This window comes from Coregonus clupeaformis, chromosome 19 (genome assembly GCF_020615455.1).
Source record: "Coregonus clupeaformis isolate EN_2021a chromosome 19, ASM2061545v1, whole genome shotgun sequence".
NCBI classification, from domain to species: Eukaryota; Metazoa; Chordata; class Actinopteri; order Salmoniformes; family Salmonidae; genus Coregonus; species Coregonus clupeaformis.
The window spans coordinates 52,376,922-52,396,821 of NC_059210.1; the positions used below are offsets into that span (position 1 = coordinate 52,376,922).

At 43.0% G+C, this 19,900-nt stretch overlaps 1 pseudogene; it reads left to right on the plus strand.

Annotated features, from left to right (window-relative positions):
* Positions 1-675: 675 nt before the first annotated feature.
* LOC121531428 lies at positions 676-1,319 on the plus strand (annotated as a pseudogene).
* Positions 1,320-19,900: the final 18,581 nt, after the last annotated feature.

Below are 19,900 nucleotides of genomic sequence, written 5' to 3' on the forward strand. Positions count from 1 at the left end.
GAGCCAGGAATGACATACAGCAGGCCATTGAGGAGAACGATGACACCTTTGCAAATGTGGCATCCATCAGCCTACCAACAATCGCCTGCCTTTTGAAGAGGCACCAGGTACAGTGGCTTGCGAAAGTATTCACCCCCCTTGCCATTTTTCCTATTTTGTTGCCTTACAACCTGGAATTCACATTTTTGGGGGGTTTGTATCATTTGATTTACACAACATGCCTACCACTTTGAAGATGCAAAATCTTTTTTATTGTGAAACAAACAAGAAATAAGACAAAAAAACAGAAAACTTGAGCGTGCATAACTATTCACCCCCCAAAGTAAATACTTTGTAGAGCCACCTTTTACAGCAATTACAGCTGCAAGTTTCTTGGGGTATGTTTCTATAAGCTTGGCACATCTAGCCACTGGGATTTTTGCCCATTGTTCAAGGCAAAACTGCTCCAGCTCCTTCAAGTTGGATGGATTTCGCTGGTGTACAGCAATCTTTAAGTCATACCACAGATTCTCAATTGGATTGAGGTCTGGGCTTTGACTACGCCATTCCAAGACGTTTAAATGTTTCCCATTAAACCACTCGAGTGTTACTTTAGCAGTATGCTTAGGGTCATTGTCCTGCTGGAAGGTGAACCTCCGTCCCTGGCTCAGTTGGAGGTTGCAACATGTCGAAAATAAGAAGAACGTGACTTGTAAAAAACGGTGCATGATGTCCTGGTTCTTCCATGTCAATCAAGGCTCAAACCAGCAGCCCCCTGGCATGATGCCCCCAGCTGCTGGCACCCTGTCCAGCAACACACACTATCCCAACATCAGTAGCAACAGACTGGATACAGCTAACACTGCTGGACAGGGTTGGCTCTGCACACAGTCCAGTTCGTCTTCACCCAGCCAGGCAGACTTTTCGTCAGTACCACAGGGTTTAGTGCCTCCCAGCTTGGAGAACCTATCTTGTACCTCTCTGAACTCAGTGGCAGGCAGAGAGCCCCTGCCACTCTCCTACGTAACTCTTCAGGAGCAGCGTTGTGTATTGAGCTGGTTCCTGAGCTGGGGCACTGCCCAGAGGGAACGGTTTCTGCAGGACCTGTTGGGGAAAGCTGTGCAGGGAAAGTGTGTACCCTCCTCGAGTCGCTCAATACACTACAGGTTAAGGACAGCCCACCAAATATCTTTGAGTGCCAACTGCGCCTCTGGACCCAATGGTTTGAGTCATGGAGTGAGGAGGAGAGGAACAGTTTCCTGCACATTCTAGAAGAGAGGGACCCGATCTTTGTTGCCCACTTCTACAGAGCTGTAGCTGGGACAGCAGGCAGGGATTGAGGGATAAGGGAGAAGAGGGTGTAGAATGGATAGACAATGCGTGGGTGGTAGACAGATAGAAACAAGTAAAGTTGGAGTGGTACATGGGGAAGCATATGTGTGGAGACAGTGAAGAACGGGGGGTGGTTAAGAGTGTTGGGCCGGTAACTGAAAGGTCGCTGGTTCGAATCCCCGAGCCAACTAGGTGAAAAATGTTGATGTGCCCATAGGTGAAAAATTTCGATGTGCCCTTGAGCTAGGCACTTAACCCTAATTGCTCCTGTAAGTCGCTCTGGATAAGAACGTCTGCTAAATGACTAAAATAGAAATAAATAAAATAGAAATATAAAAATAAATATAAATATTAATATTAAATATAATTCTCTGGAAGACTGAAACAGGTTTCCCTCAAGAATTTCCCTGTATTTAGCGCCATCCATCATTCCTTCAATTCTGACCGGTTTCCCAGTCCCTGCTGATGAAAAACATCCCCACAGCATGATGCTGTCACCACCATGCTTCACTGTGGGGATGGTGTTCTCGGGGTGATGAGAGGTGTTGGGTTTGCGCCAGACATAGCGTTTTCCTTTATGGCCAAAAAGCTCAATTTTAGTCTCATCTGACCAGAGTACCTTCTTCCATATGTTTGGGGAGTCTCCCACATGCCTTTTTGCGAACACCAAACTTGTTTGCTTATTTCTTCTTTAAGCAATGGCTTTTTTCTGGCCACTCTTCTGTAAAGCCCAGCTCTGTGGAGTGTCCGGCTTAAAGTGGTCCTATGGACAGATACTCCAATCTCTGCTGTGGAGCTTTGCAGCTCCTTCAGGGTTATCTTTGTTCTCTTTGTTGCCTCTCTGATTAATGCCCTCCTTGCCTGGTCCGTGAGTTTTGGTGGGCGGTCTTCTCTTGGCAGGTTTGTTGTGGTGCCATATTCTTTCCATTTTTTAATAATGGATTTAATGGTGCTCCGTGGGATGTTCAAAGTTTCAGATATGTTTTTATAACCCACCCCTGATCTGTACTTCTCCACAACTTTGTCCCTGACCTGTTTGGAGAGCTCCTTGGTCTTCATGGTGGCGCTTGCTTGGTGGTGCCCCTTGCTTAGTGGTGTTGCAGACAATGGGGCCTTTCAGAACAGGTGTATATATACTGAGATCATGTGACAGATCATGTGACAGTTAGATTGCACACAGGTGGACTTTATTTAACTAATTATGTGACTTCTGAAGGTAATTGGTTGCACCAGATCTTATTTAGGGTCTTCATAGCAAAGGGGTGAATACATATGCACACACCACTTTTCCGTTATTTATTTTGTATAATAACAGGTTATTTTTTTCATTTCACTTCACCAATTTTGACTATTTTGTGTATGTCCATTGCATGAAATCCAAATACAAATGCATTTAAATTACAGGATGTAATGCAACAAAATAGGAAAAACTCCAAGGGGGATGAATATTTTTGCAAGGCACTGTATCTGTCACGGTTTCGGCCGAGGCTGCTCCTCCTCCTTGCTCGGTCAGGCTTCGGCGGTCGTCGTCCCCGGAGTACTAGCTGCCACCGTTGTATGTTTTCGATGTTTGTTTGGTTTTGTCTTATTTGTACACCTGTTTCCGTTTAGTGTTAATTATGTGTCCTATAAGTTCTCGTTTTGTTAGTCGTGTGTTGTGTGTAATTGTTCCGCCTGTCAGCAGGTGCTGTGATTGTTTTGCTCCATTGTTTGGAGAGTTTTCGCACTTGTGTGCGCGCTATTTTGTATTTTGGTGTTTACGCACGGTGTGCGTAATCGCTCGCCTCCGGGCTCTTTTGAGGCCCGTTTGTATTTCGTTTGTCGTCTACTAAAATCTGTTGGACGAAGCTTCTGTGTCCTGCGCCTGATTCCTGCACCACATCCACATTCAGCATTCTGACAGTATCTATGAAACACATTTACAATTGAAGTAGGAAGTTTACATACACTTAGGTAAGAGTCATTAAAACTTGTTTTTTAACCACTCCACAAATTTCTTGTTAACAAACTATAGTTTTGGCAAGTCGGTTAGGACATCTACTTTGTGCATGACACAAGTAATTTTTCCAACAATTGTTTACAGACAGAATATTTCACTTATAATTCACTGTATCACAATTACAGTGGGTCAGAAGTTTACATACACTAAGTTGACTGTGCCTTTAAACAGCATGGAACATTTCAGAAAATTATGCCATGGCTTTAGAAGCTTCTGATAGGCTAATTGACATCATTTGAGTCAATTGGAGGTGTACCTGTGGATGTATTTCAAGGCCTACCTTCAAACTCAGTGCCTCTTTGCTTGACATCATGGGAAAATCAAAAGAAATCAGCCAAGACCTCAGAAAAAGAATTGTAGACCTCCACAAGTCTGGTTCATCCTTGGGAGCAATTTCCAAAAGCCTGAAGGTACCACGTTCATCTGTACAAACAATAGTACGCAAGTATAAACACCATGGGACCACGCAGATGTCATACCGCTCAGGAAGGAGACGCATTGTGTCTCCTAGAGATGAACGTACTTTGGTGCGACAAGTGCAAATCAATCCCAGAACAACAGCAAAGAACCTTGTGAAGATGCTGGAGGAAACAGGTACAAAAGTATCTATATCCACAGTAAAACAAGTTCTATATCGATTTAAGCTGAAAGGCCACTCAGCAAGGAAGAAGCCACTGCTCCAAAACCGCCATAAAAAAGCCAAACTACGGTTTGCAACTGCACATGGGGACAAAGATCGTACTTTTTGGAGAAATGTCTTCTGGTCTGATTAAACAAAAATAGAACTGTTTGGCCATAATGACCATCGTTATGTTTTGAGGAAAAAGGGGGTGACTTGCAAGCCGAAGAACACCATGAAGCACGGGGGTGGCAGCATCATGCTGTGGAGGTGCTTTGCTGCAGGAGGGACTGGTGCACTTCACAAAATAGATGGCATCATGAGGAAGGAATATTATGTGGATATATTGAAGCAACATCTCAAGACATCAGTCAGGAAGTTAAAGCTTGGTCAGAAATGGGTCTTCCAAATGGACAATGACCCCAAGCATTTTTATTTTTAATTTTTAATTTCACCTTTATTTAACCAGGTAAGCCAGTTGAGAACAAGTTCTCATTTACAACTGCGACCTGGCCAAGATAAAGCAAAGCAGTGCGATAAAAACAACAACACAGAGTTACATATGGGGTAAAAAAACATAAAGTCAAAAAATACAACAGAAAATATATATACAGTGTGTGCAAATGTAGCAAGTTATGGAGGTAAGGCAATAAATAGGCTATAGTGCAAAATAATTACAATTAGTATTAACACTGGAATGCTAGATGTGCAAGAGATTATATGCAAATAGAGATACTGGGGTGCAAAATAGCAAAATAAATAACAATATAGGGATGAGGTAGTTGGGTGGGCTAATTTCAGATGGGCTGTGTACAGGTGCAGTGATCGGTAAGGTGCTCTGACAACTGATGCTTAAAGTTAGTGAGGGAGATAAGAGTCTCCAGCTTCAGAGATTTTTGCAAGGCGGGGATTTGCCTAGCAGTGATTTATAGATGGCCTGGAGCCAGTGGGTTTGACGACGAACATGTAGTGAGGACCAGCCAACAAGAGCGTACAGGTCACAGTGGTGGGTTTTGTATGGGGCTTTGGAGACAAAACGGATGGCACTGTGATAGACTACATCCAATTTGCTGAGTAGAGTGTTGGAGGCTATTTTGTAAATGACATCGCCGAAGTCAAGGATCGGTAGGATAGTCCGTTTTACGAGGGCATGTTTGGCAGCATGAGTGAAGGAGGCTTTGTTGCGAAATAGGAAGCCGATTCTAGATTTAACTTTGGATTGGAGATTCTTAATGTGAGTCTGGAAGGAGAGTTTACAGTCTAACCAGACACCTAGGTATTTGTAGTTGTCCACATACTCTAGGTCAGACCCGTCGAGAGTGGTGATTCTAGTCGGGTGGGCGGGTGCCAGCAGCGTTCGATTGAAGAGCATGCATTTAGTTTTACTAGTGTTTAAGAGCAGTTGGAGGCTACTGAAGGAGTGTTGTATGGCATTGAAGCTCGTTTGGAGGTTTGTTAACACAGTGTCCAATGAAGGGCCAGATGTATACAAAATGGTGTCGTCTGCGTAGAGGTGGATCTGAGAGTCACCAGCAGCAAGAGCGACATCATTGATATACACGGAGAAAAGAGTCGGCCCAAGAATTGAACCCTGTGGCACCCCCATAGAGACTGCCATAGGTCCAGACAACAGGCCCTCCGATTTGACACATACTTCCAAAGTTGTGGCAAAATGGCTTAAGGACAACAAAGTCAAGGTATTGGACTGGCCATCACAAAGCCCTGACCGCAATCCTATTGAAAATGTGTGGGCAGAACTGAAAAAGCATGTGCGAGCAAGGAGGCCTACAAACCTGACTCGGTTACAACAGCTCTGTCAAGAAGGAATGGGCCAAAATTCACCCAACTTATTGTGGGAAGCTTGTGGAAGGTTACCCGAAACGTTTGACCCAAGTTAAACAATTTAAAGGCAATGCTACCAAATACTAATTGAGTGTTTGTAAACTTCTGACCCACTGGGAATGTGATGAAAGAAATAAAAACTGAAATAAATAATTCTCTCTACTATTATTCTGACATTTCACATTCTTAAAATAAAGAGGTGATCCTAACTGACCTAAGACAGGGAATTTTTACTATGATTAAATGTCAGGACCGGGTGAAACAACTGCAGGCCGAGTACGTTCAGGTACAGCACTATATACCAAAAATGTGTCAAAAACTCCAGTCACCCAAGTCATAGACTGTTCTCTCTGCTACCGCACGTCAAGCGGTACCAGAGCACCAAGTCTATGACCAAAAGGCTCCTTAACAGCTTCTACCCCCAAGCCATAAGACTGCTGAACAATTATTAAAATGGCCACCCGGTCTATTTACATTGACCCCCCCCCCCCGAAGGTGTACGATCGCAATCCCCATGAGCGTGCATGCCACCCTCCTTCTGGCCATAGATGAGGCATGCGACGACATCAATGCAGACCAATGTCAAGCTTGGATTCACCATGCCAAAAGGGTTTTCCTGCGGAGCATGAACAATGAGGACATTCACTGTGATGTGGATGAGAATTTATGGCCAAATGCTCAAGACAGGCTTGATGCAAATTAATGCGTGCTAAACGTTATGTTTTTATTTTCATTATTTACATTTGTTTCATAAAATTTCTTACATTGTGTCTTAAAAATACAATGTTTTTTGGCGTGAATGATTGTAGAGGATGTCTTCATTGATCACGACATTGGATAGATACTGTATTATGGAAACTATAGATTTTCTGTCAATTTTGTTGGGTAATGTAAGTTTATTTATATGTGAAAACTGTAATCTATTGTAATTTACAGTACTGTAGTATATGTTCAGCACTTCTATGGGCGATTTGAAACACGTATCTTGCATTGTTTGCTATTAGATTAACTGGTAGTTAAAATGACTAAATTGAAAAGATATCATTATGTTGTGTTTTGGTGATTAAACCAGTGTTCTTATTACATTTCACAATAAACTTATATTTTGAATCAATACTTGTGTGGTGAGAGATGTTTACAATCCAAATGAATGCACAATGACAGGTTTTGAATGAAAGACTGGCTGCGTTACAAGTGTGACCAGTTTGGAGTTGTTGTGAAAATGTACCACATACTTGATTAAATAGTACTAAAGCAATAAAAATAAAAAACGGTATTATTTTAAATCAGTTCAAATACTTTATCTGTGCTTGATTAAGATTGCCTGGTTTAATGGACCAGCAGAATAGTCCCTAAACTGCAAACCCTGCTGATCTGGCATTTCATGCAGGCTAGAGCAAATGCTCTAATTTGAAAGATTTCAAACAGTACTTGAACCCAGGTCTGGTTTGTACCCATCCTAATGATTTCCCAGCATTTATTTACATACACAATGAACAGTAATCTAAAAAGATGCAATTATACAGGAAACTGATATTTATCTTCTGGCTCAAGGGATCAACCACAGCAGAACTATTACCTAGATTGCGCTACCTACTCTAAACTCGCAGCATGCTGAAATTTTATGAATTATTAATGATCAATGTTGGATGAGGGAATTTATTCACTTTCAAACTTAGGCTACCTGGGTGGATTGGGAAGAGTCAGGGTAGAAAACATAGGCAGTTGGCTGGGGATAAAGGGAGCGTGTGTAGTGTGTGTGTGTGTGTGTAAATCTCTGCTCATGGCCCAGTAGGAATCTGCACAGAGAAAAAGGCTTAGCTGGAGAGCAAATCCTCTCTCTCCATGTAGCCCCCTCCATCTCAGCCAGCCAGCCAGGTTCCACATCAGTGAGTCAATATCAGCAGCAACGACATCGTTCGGCAGCCATCAGTGACAGTGTGTTGACAAATCATGGCAGTATGTTCTAAACGGAGACGTCCACCATCTTGGCATGTCACAAAATTGGGCTCTTCTACACATGACATCTGTAATTGGATGATTTATGAGCTAAGTCATTTCCAGTAAGAATTAATGTATTGTCTATCATGCATGATATAACAGTGACCTTAATCCTTGTCGAGAGGTTCGGATATCTTGGCGTAGCGGCTAAGATGTTAGATTGTCAGTCGCTGGACCTAGGTTCAAGTCCCAGTCAGGGCTACACTGCAAATTCACTGTAATTTCCACAATGAACTAAGTAACTGTCAACTATGCCCTACATTTTGTGCTATCAGAAACTAGTCTGCACAGCAAGCAGTCTTACATCTGAATGTGACATTCAGCTGTGCTATTGTTTTCAATTTGATATTTTCTCTGTGAGTGGTAGAAGTAGGTAAATGGAAGTTCCTGACATAAATTGTCAGTTCATCAAAGAGACAGTGTGAGAGAGAAGCAGTGGGATAGGATAGCTTGTGTCAGTCTTGCTGATTGATGTCTGTCTAAACTGCAATCCAAACAGCAGGCCAGGCTCAGACTTTCTATCTGAGATCCCACTGCTCCACCTGGGCATCTCTTTAAAAGCACCATCCCCAACAGTGTGAGGTGTCTAACCAGCATTTCCCAAACTCAGTCCTGGGGACCCCAAGAGGTGCACATTTTGGTTTTTGCCCTAGCACTACATTAGCCTGACGACTCACACTAGATTCTTCCTCTGCTCTGTCGTTCGCTACATACTTTAGTCTGAGACTGCCATCATTGAAGTCGTTTGTGGTGACACGAGGGGCACGAGGGGCGTTGTACCGAACAAAGTAATCAACGATTGGATCATCTCTAACCAATCAGAGTATAAAAGCCAATGACACATTTTCAAACTGCCGCTTTACCCACATGTGTTCTGGCTCTGGCCCAACCCATCGGTTTCTGGACCATTCAGATGGCCCCCGAATGTGTTCGCATTTGGTGAAGAGTCGGGGAGGTACTCAGATCCAGACTCATTGCGGAGAAGAAACTAACGTCTGTGGGCGTGGCGTAGCGTTTGGCAGGAGCAAGGGGTCTATGTAGCCAGGCAAGCTCTACACAGCTGATTGAAATTATCAACCCATCATCAAGCTTTGATTATTTCAATCTGCTGTGTAGTGCTAGGGCAAAAACCAAAATGTGCACCCGTTGGGGTTCCCCGGACCGAGTTTGGGAAACGCTGAGTCTAACTGTCTAAAAAGTCCAATAAGACAGTGTCTGGCTGTAAGATTCAGCCTTCTGGCCATGCAGACACTCCATGCATGGGTGTTAGGTACATTATACCTCACCTACAGTAGGCTTAGTGAAGTTAAACAATAATCATATCACTTTCTGCATTCCTAACTATGCAGTACTTTCCCTCAGTACTGATTGAAGATTTTTGTGTAGGTGTGTGAACGTATCATTGTTCAGGTGTGTGTGTGTGTGTGTGTGTGTGTGTGTGTGTGTGTGTGTGTGTGTGTGTGTGTGTGTGTGTGTGTGTGTGTGTGTGTGTGTGTGTGTGTGTGTGTGTGCATGCATGCGTGTTTGTTGGTGTGTGGGTGTGTCTCTGCGTGTGTGTGTGCTTGAATATGTGTGTACAGATCATTTTGTAGCCTACAGTCCTTTCTCCACTTTTCTATTGTGTCTTGAATCAATCCCCGGAGTGTAACAATACCTATTTCTCTGTGTATAATTGGACTGGATGACAGGCACATCTGAAGTCAGCAGATGAAAGCATCTCCTGATAATGGAGTGTCTGGCCTGTGACGACTGGAGTGATGAGGAGATAGCAGTGCTGGTACACACACACACACACTGACAGACACACACAAGGGCACAAACACACACACAGACACACACAATGATGCACATGCATGTGAGTGTATGCAGATACATGCACACACAGACTGATACATGCACAGACATACATGCATGTACACAGGCACACACACATACACCTGAACAATGACATGTTTACACACCAGCAGAAAAGTCCATGGCCATAAACTGAGAGAAAGTTTGGTAGATAAGAGAAGGCAGAAATAACACAGATAGCGATATCATTTGTATTTATTAACGATCCCCATTAGTTTCAGAGATTGTCAGAATATGAATGTCATCTGTTACTAGCAAATTATTGATTTCATAAACCTTGTTTCTAAGGCTACATATGTTACCATGGGCTATTTTTTAGCACTTTTCTGGAATGCTTGATTGTTTTCATTGCTTTACTGGGAAGCTTAGCAGAAGTAGACATGCTCATGTTATTTATGCTAGTGCAGGGTGAGCTGCACATAATCACAACTCTCCGGAGCAAAATAACAGTGCACAATTTATCTAGCTACCCAAAAATGAATTTTGTATAAAATGTATAACTTGCAAGACCTCGGACATTTGTCAGAAAATAATAGAATAATGCTCTGCATAATGCCACTGTGAAGCAGAGTGTAAGTTTGAACAGTTTCCAGCATAACAAATTATTATTAACTTGTTCAGCTATTCTAGCTTAGATATTTATAGCCTGACATAATCACACACACACACACGCTCGCGCGCGCGCGCGCGCACACACACACGCACACACACACACACACACACACACACACACACACACACACACACACACACACACACACACACACACACACACACACACACACACACACACAGAGAGAGAGACTGTGAACCAAAACACTGGGAATCCATCTCCAAACAGCACTTTGGGGGACATTAGTAAACAAAGAAACCGCAATGCCAACATTCCAAACAGAAAAATGCTCTGAAAGCACAAAAAGTTTCTGCGTCAATGTATTTGTTGTTTGCTTTGACGCCAGGGAAACCACCATTACCCAAACATCTCCACTTTGACAGACACATTAAAAGCATCCCCTCTCTCCCTCCTTCGCCTTCTCTCTCTCTCTCTCTCTCTCTCTCTCTCTCTCTCTCCATCTCTCTCTCTCTTGCTCTCTCTCTCTCTCTCTCTCTCTCTCTCTCCCTCTCTCTCTCTCTGCCCCCATCCCTCTCTCCTTCCATCAGTCCAGTTCTGTTCAAACACCTGTGTAAACTTCACAGCCCAATGTTTCATCTCCCGAGGAGAAGCCCATACATACGTAAGAGGATCAATTCAGTCTTTGGATGACTCAAATAAGATAAAAGGAAAAGTTCATATTATTCAGCATTCATTCACTAAAACGTATATATTAAAATTAGATTGACATGACACTGTGGTACAGTACATGATTCAATACTGCTTCTAGTTTGAAAATGCAGTAATTCTGCAAATAGAATATTGATTTACCACTCTCCAGTTGACTCCAGTTATGTTTTTTAATGATATTCCATCTAGGGAGGTATACATAGGATAGACCAGTTTGGACAAATATAATACACATCGGAGACATATAATAGCATCCATAGATGTCCAAAGATGATTGGTTTTCTGTTTGTCCTTTATATCCCCTTCGCATAGATCTGAAATGAAATATGTATTTCCATACCAAGAAGGAATAAGGCCTCCAAGTCAGACAGTCATTCAGAAATAAATTAATTCAAGTGGAAACTTTCTTTTGCACATGTAAAATGAAACCACTGTGCACCACAAACATTCTCAGAAATAGTCAAGAAAATCCTACTGTCTTACATATCACTGTGCCTTGCCTTTCCTAAAGCAAATCCATACTGGGAATAACGAAGAGGAGAACAGACACATTGTTTAGTAACAGTAGGGAGTATTTATGAGTGTGGCTGGATTGTAAGTGGCTTTCACAATGCAGGATAGTCTGTCAGAGAGAGGCCCTTAGGGGGCTAGCAGCACACCATGCCTGGCTGCAGAATGGCCTCTGTGTCGCGTGTGTGTGTGTGTGTGTGTGTGTGTGTGTGTGTGTGTATGTGTGTGTGTGTGTGTGTGTGTGTGTGTGTGTGTGTGTGTGTGTGTGTGTGTGTGTGTGTGTGTGTGTGTGTGTGTGTGTGTGTGTGTGTGTGTGTGCGTGTGCGTGTGCATGTCTGTCTCTCAGTGTGTGTCTGTATGTGTGTAAATCTCTCTCCATCGGCGGCGTGTGGGGATGACTGTTAAGGGACTGGCTGGAGAGGAGAGCTGGCTCACAGGGCCCCAGATTGATGAAGTGATGGTGATGGATGGAGGTAATAAAGGCCTGGATGTCCTGTCGGTTGCCCATGATGAGGCTGGTATGAATCACCCGTCTGGGGCTGCTGCTCAACATGCCGCTGCTCAGTCCACAGCCCAATAGTCTTTATAGTCAACACACATCACTTGTTAAGGGGTGCTGGGCCAAAGACAACTTCTAAAAATAAAGTAGGACCAGCACACAATTGCCTCCACCACATACCTTTAATTAGTCCAATAAATACAGTGTTTCGATCCAAGAGAGGATCTTCGGCAGGTCCCAGAGTGCTGGTTCTTCTCCAGTTCAACATGGATCCTCCATTCCTTCACCTCTTCATCCATCCTTGCATCCCTCTCTATCCATATATCCCTCCACCCCTTCATCATTCTATCCCTCCACCCTCCACCCCTCCACCACACGCAATCGTGACTTCCCATGACCATCCAGGCAGCACGCCAAAGTTTACACATTCAACAAGATGACATTAAGTGTACATTCATTGCCTATATTACATACTGAAACTGATGTGCACTGGATCTAAAGCAGGGGTCGGCAACAGGCAGCCCGCAGCATTTTCAAATATAATCTCTTCTTAGGCTTAGTTGTGGTCAGTTTGCAGTGTACAAATTATTATTATAATTTTCCGGCCCCCCTAATGATTTGCTCCGACAAAAAACAGCCTGTGGCTGAATCTAGTAGCCTACCCCTGATCAAAAGCATTCCATTATGCAGACTATAATATGATTGCCAGCAAAATGGTAATTTAACTAAGCACTGTTTACCTTTCTTAGATTTGTGTTCAAATATCACTTGGTAAGTGATTGCAACTTTGAAGGCAAAAACAACCCAATCAACTCAATCAAGCCAGTCTTCCTTGAGGGGGTCATTTGAAAACACAAGGCCTTTTAAAATAGCAGTGTTTGCTTCAGCATAATCAGTAAATGATCTGAGATGATAATTGGTAGTTTGGTTGTTCCAGATACTGTGCCGTGGTCTGTGAGGGTTCAGTCGCGAGGCCACCCTCTGATAAAAGTGACAGCATGAAGGGCTTTCAAAGTGCCACAGCGCCTGGAGGCAATGCAGTTTATCACTGTTTGCATGAATATTCATCATCAAGCTTATTTTCTGACTTCAGGGTTGTATGAAAACGTGGCTGTATAATGTCTTCTTCTGTGGTGTTCTGTTGAAAGAGACCTGAACCTAACGACCCCTCATTACTGGCTGGTATCTTCCCAACATAGTAGCTGCCTCACAGGCACAGGGCAGACACGCTTCATTACAGTTTTTTTTGATTGCTTAAGCACGATTTTCAAAACAGGGCCCGTGTTTTCAAAACACTACACACAATTAGCACAACCACACACCCAATTAGCAAAACACTACAGATCCTTAGCAAAATTAAACACTCTTGTAAAAACTATACACTTCTTTTTAAAAACCACACTTTGTTACCATATGAAACACACACGTTTCACATTACTATACTCTGTTTGCACGAGTTACACTCTGCTGTGATAAACCTAAAACACTTTTAGCACTTCTACTTCCCTATGATTAGAGTAGGCTACTCTCAACAAAGTACAAATATAATGTAAATTCACCAAACACTACACAAGACCAATGTTGCAGACTGAAGAAACTCATTTATTTCTCAACACGCCCAAAATGTTGACATGGAGATTCATAATACTGTAACCAAACGTCACTTTACGTATTGTAAGGTCACATTTTTTTTTACAAAATAACTAGACATTGTCTCTTCGCCTAGCTGGATCTGGCCAGAGAATTTCATCAACATCGCAGGCAATGTTGTCATTAGCAAGACACCTTGGAAAGAAACGTCTTGAATGACGAATCCATCCTTGCATTGCTGCTACCTCCATCTGGTCACAGGCCTCCTCCATGGCTTGGATGAGGGGTACCTCAGCCTGGAGACGGAGATCATATACCTTCCACCGCCATGCCGAGAAAAACTATTCTATAGGGTTGAGGAATGGAGAGTATGGTGGAAGATATAGGACGGTGAAATGTGGATGTTGCTGAAACCAGTTCTGAACCAGAGCAGAGCGGTGGAAAGACACATTGTCCCAGACAACAATGTATTGCATATGATCGATTTGATTTGCTGCTGTTATGTTGTGCAATTGGTCCAAGAATGTAAGTATGAGTGCTGTGTTGTAAGGGCCCATATGGGCATGGCGGTGGAGGACCCCATTCTGTGTAATGGCTGCACAGAGTGTTATATTACCCCCACGTTGCCCTGGGACATTGACTATAGCCCTGTGGCCAATGATGTTTCTTCCTCCTTCGTGTTCTCGTCAGGTTGAACCCAGCCTCATCTATGTAAATGAACTCATGCTGGATCTCCTCTCCATCCATTCGTAAAACTCTCTGAAAAACAGTGTCAGGCAAAATTGTGTAGTTCAGTGTAGATCTAGTATACATATTACAGTACAGTAAAGATTATGAGACAGTATGCAAGATCACACTGCTAAAGTGAATACATACCTCTGCATAATCATGCCGCAGTCGTTTCACCCTTTCGGAATTGCGCTCGAAAGGCACTCGATAAATTTGCTTCATTTGAATATGTTTTTTTTTAGGATGCGTGCCAGTGTTGATGTTGAGACCTGATGGATATCGTTGAAAATGGCGTGGTTATTGACAATGTTAGCTTGGAGCTGCTTGAGTGTTATAGCATTGTTGGCCAAAACCATGTTTACTATCTCCCTCTCTTGCTGTTCTGTGAACATAGGAGGCCTTCCCCCTTGTCGTCCCTGACCCTCAATCCTATGTAGAAAAAAAAACAGTATACAATAGAACAGTAATTTCACAGGAAAAGGTAACAGAAGTGCTGATAGTGCATAGAATATAGTACTGTAAGCAGTTACTGAAACCGTGCAGATGTTTTTGATATGATGATATTTTTACAATACCTATTTTCCAGTCAAAATGTTCTCATCACACTTGCCACTGTATATCGGCTTAGATTTGGCTGTACTCGCAGTCCAGCCTCCCCTCAGCGGCCAGGCCGTGGTTGACAATGTGGTCAACCAGTGTTGCGCGGATCTCATTTGTCAGATTCGGTCCTCTTTGAGCACCTTCTTGTCTTCCTCTTCCTCTTCCTCTTCCTCTTCCTCCCCTTCCTCCTCCTCCTCCTCCTCCTCCTCGTTCTCCTCCTCGTCCTCCTCGTCCTCCTCGTCCTCCTCGTCCTCCTCGTTCTCCTCGTCGTCCTCCTCCTCCTCCTCCTCCTCCTCCTCCTCCTCCTCCTCCTCCTCCTCGTCTTACTCTTTCTCTGACTCTTTCCATTGTGCTTGAAGACCGATGAACTCACCTGCTGCTTTTTATAGTGCTTATACACCTGATTGGTGTGTCTACAATTAAGCAAACGAGTGTTTGCACACCTGATGACTGTGTTGAACCAATTGGTTGGACGGTGTGGTAATTTGACAGTCAGTGCTTTGGTATTGCAAGGACGTGACTTCATGATAGATTTTTGTGTGTAATGTATGTTAAGTGTGTTTAGTGTTTTGCAAATCACTGTGTGTAGAGTTTTGCAACAAGTGTAAGGTTGACAATGTGCTTATAGTTGTGCAAATATGGGCTGATGTTTTGCTTCTTGAGTGTAAGGTTTTGCTAATAGTGTACTACTTTTAATTTTAGTGTGTAAGCAATCCAAAAAAACTGTAAAAAAAGAAGCAAATTCACTTTTCCCTCTGCTAACAAGGCAGAGGCCAGACTGACTGTTCACCCTGCATTCTGCCTAGTTGTGTGATTCTGCTTGTGCTATGTGGTTGTGCTTGATAGTGGGCACGAGGGCACAGACAGGGGAGGGGGGGATGGAGGATTTGCCGGTCTGGGTTGAGAGAGTTTGGGTGGAACCAGAACGAGGACTTAGGCTGTTATCAATTTGGGAACATTTGCTATTTCTCTGCCCCCTCACCCCTCCACCTCTCCCCCTACCCCAGAGTGAGCCCAGAGTGCCAGGGATTGGTGTCTGGTCATCTTTTTTAGTGCTTTATCAGACCTGCAGGCTTCTCAGTGCCGTCCCCAGATTACAGAGCAGGGAGGGGGGCTGTGACTGACAGGCCTTGGACTAAGCTGTCCCTGGGGGGTGGGGGTGATGGAGGGAGGGGCAGTGGTATTTGTGAAGTCCGCTCAGACTTGTACTTCTCTTACAATTTTCTCTCCGGCTAGTCTCCGACTTGTCAGGGAGAGAGAAAACCCTCTCTGCCTAATTTAACGTATCTCCCGTCCCTCTCAGTCAGTCTATCTCTGCTGCTTCATGGTGGGTGTTGTAGCCTAGGTTCAACAGCTCTATTGTTTTGTGTGGAGCGTAATTGAGCATGTCACAAGATGTTAACCTTGTTTATATTGCATGGTGACAATCTGAATACAGCTAAACTCCCATTTGAACATAATACTCTAATATTTCGTATCAAACAGGCCAGAGACAATTACAGGTGCATACAAACATGACCAAGATCAATTTCAGAAAGATGACAGAGGATTCAAGACTGAGCATAATAATGCAACATGTAGCAACATTTAGCCAAATAGTGGTTACATCTTCATCAATAACGTAAAAAGTCAATTATACAACAACGACGTACGTTGGCTCCACCAAATAATACATTTCAACCAGTTAACCACACATTGTGTGACGCTATACTAGACATGACATCCACAGAGCAACATCCTTACAATGCTTATCTGTTGTCTCCGGACTTGATCCCTCTGGCATTTATTCCATGACAAATGTTTTGGGAAAATATAACATATTTGATGTAACATGACAGGGCCTTTCACAGAGTAGGACAAAACAAGCCTGCTCGTCTTTGGGCACAAACCCAGAGGAGAATGTCTGACTAGATGGGGCTGGTGAGTGCTGCAGCTGGAAGTCAGCCATAAAAAGCCTCCGTCTGTCTGCTGGAGATGAAATTGTATGGATATGGACAAAAGGCAGCTGGAATTTCAGTTTACCTCCTGAATTGAAAATTAATTGACCCCAACCCTGGTATGGGTTGACTTCTCCATCCGATAGCTTTGACAGGCGTATACCATATATAACTAAAACTATTTAATTCAATTGGATGAATATACTATTACAGTTTTTTTTGATTGCTTAAGCACGATTTTCAAAACAGGGCCCGTGTTTTCAAAACACTACACACAATTAGCACAACCACACACCCAATTAGCAAAACACTACAGATCCTTTGCAAAATTAAACACTCTTGTAAAAACTATACACTTCTTTTTAAAAACCACACTTTGTTACCATATGAAACACACACGTTTCACATTACTATACTCTGTTTGCACGAGTTACACTCTGCTGTGATAAACCTAAAACACTTTTAGCACTTCTACTTCCCTATGATTAGAGTAGGCTACTCTCAACAAAGTACAAATATAATGTAAATTCACCAAACACTACACAAGACCAATGTTGCAGACTGAAGAAACTCATTTATTTCTCAACACGCCCAAAATGTTGACATGGAGATTCATAATACTGTAACCAAACGTCACTTTACGTATTGTAAGTTCAAAAAAAATAAAAAAAAATAACTAGACATTGTCTCTTCGCCTAGCTGGATCTGGCCAGAGAATTTCATCAACATCGCAGGCAATGTTGTCATTAGCAAGACACCTTGGAAAGAAACGTCTTGAATGACGAATCCATCCTTGCATTGCTGCTACCTCCATCTGGTCACAGGCCTCCTCCATGGCTTGGATGAGGGGTACCTCAGCCTGGAGACGGAGATCATATACCTTCCACCGCCATGCCGAGAAAAACTCTTCTATAGGGTTGAGGAATGGAGAGTATGGTGGAAGATATAGGACGGTGAAATGTGGATGTTGCTGAAACCAGTTCTGAACCAGAGCAGAGCGGTGGAAAGACACATTGTCCCAGACAACAATGTATTGCATATGATCGATTTGATTTGCTGCTGTTATGTTGTGCAATTGGTCCAAGAATGTAAGTATGAGTGCTGTGTTGTAAGGGCCCATATGGGCATGGCGGTGGAGGACCCCATTCTGTGTAATGGCTGCACAGAGTGTTATATTACCCCCCACGTTGCCCTGGGACATTGACTATAGCCCTGTGGCCAATGATGTTTCTTCCCTCCTTCGTGTTCTCGTCAGGTTGAACCCAGCCTCATCTACGTAAATGAACTCATGCTGGATCTCCTCTCCATCCATTCGTAAAACTCTCTGAAAAACAGTGTCAGGCAAAAGTGTGTAGTTCAGTGTAGATCTAGTATACATATTACAGTACAGTAAAAGATTATGAGACAGTATGCAAGATCACACTGCTAAAGTGAATACATACCTCTGCATAATCATGCCGCAGTCGTTTCACCCTTTCGAATTGCGCTCGAAAGGCACTCGATAAATTTGCTTCATTTGAATATGTTATTTTTTTAGGATGCGTGCCAGTGTTGATGTTGAGACCTGATGGTATCGTTGAAAATGGCGTGGTTATTGACAATGTTAGCTTGGAGCTGCTTGAGTGTTATAGCATTGTTGGCCAAAACCATGTTTACTATCTCCCTCTCTTGCTGTTCTGTGAACATAGGAGGCCTTCCCCCTTGTCGTCCCTGACCCTCAATCCTATGTAGAAAAAAAACAGTATACAATAGTACAGTAATTTCACAGGAAAAGGTAACAGAAGTGCTGATAGTGCATAGAATATAGTACTGTAAGCAGTTACTGAAACCGTGCAGATGTTTTTGATATGATGATATTTTTACAATACCTATTTTCCAGTCGAAATGTTCTCATCACACTTGCCACTGTATATCGGCTTAGATTTGGCTGTACTCGCAGTCCAGCCTCCCTCAGCGTCAGGCCGTGGTTGACAATGTGGTCAACCAGTGTTGCGCGGATCTCATTTGTCAGATTCGGTCCTCTTTGAGCACCTTCTTGTCTTCCTCTTCCTCTTCCTCTTCCTCCCCTTCCTCCTCCTCCTCCTCCTCCTCGTCTTACTCTTTCTCTGACTCTTTCCATTGTGCTTGAAGACCGATGAACTCACCTGCTGCTTTTTATAGTGCTTATACACCTGATTGGTGTGTCTACAATTAAGCAAACGAGTGTTTGCACACCTGATGACTGTGTTGAACCAATTGGTTGGACGGTGTGGTAATTTGACAGTCAGTGCTTTGGTATTGCAAGGACGTGACTTCATGATAGATTTTTGTGTGTAATGTATGTTAAGTGTGTTTAGTGTTTTGCAAATCACTGTGTGTAGAGTTTTGCAACAAGTGTAAGGTTGACAATGTGTTTATAGTTGTGCAAATATGGGCTGATGTTTTGCTTCTTGAGTGTAAGGTTTTGCTAATAGTGTACTACTTTTAATTTTAGTGTGTAAGCAATCCAAAAAAACTGTATATAGTAGGTGTCATTATAGCACGTGCACTATGCAGATGGCTGTCAGTCTGGGGGCTCCATTCCCTGGTTACACTTGATGCTCTGGCTGTTAGCCTCAGTCAGACACAGCAGCGTGAGAAAACAGTGACCAATGCTGGCCAAACTCATGACATGACAGCACAGTCTGGCAGAGCTACAAGACTACAACCCTATGGTACAGTTAATCCACCGTCATCCACACATGCATCTTCATGTTAGGTAATATGTCAATCTACCTAATCTATCTCAGCAAGCATGATAAACTATACACACACGTACACATGGATTTTGTGTTGTAGATATGTGTTAGTAGAATAGGGGCCTGAGGACACACAACGTGTTCTGAAATCTGTTGTGAATGTATTGTAATGTTTTTAAAATTGCATAACTGCCTTAATTATGCTGGACCACAGGAAAAGTAACTGCTGCCTTGCCAGGAACTAATGGGGATCCATAATAAATGCAAATAAACTAGTTGTCTGAGGGTGCTGTGCTTCTATCCAAACATGAGGCATGATCATGCATCCCCACGTTCATAAATAACGATAGAACAGCACACATGGAAGCCTCCACCAAGGAATATGTGAGCGTAAATACAGATAGCTAGGC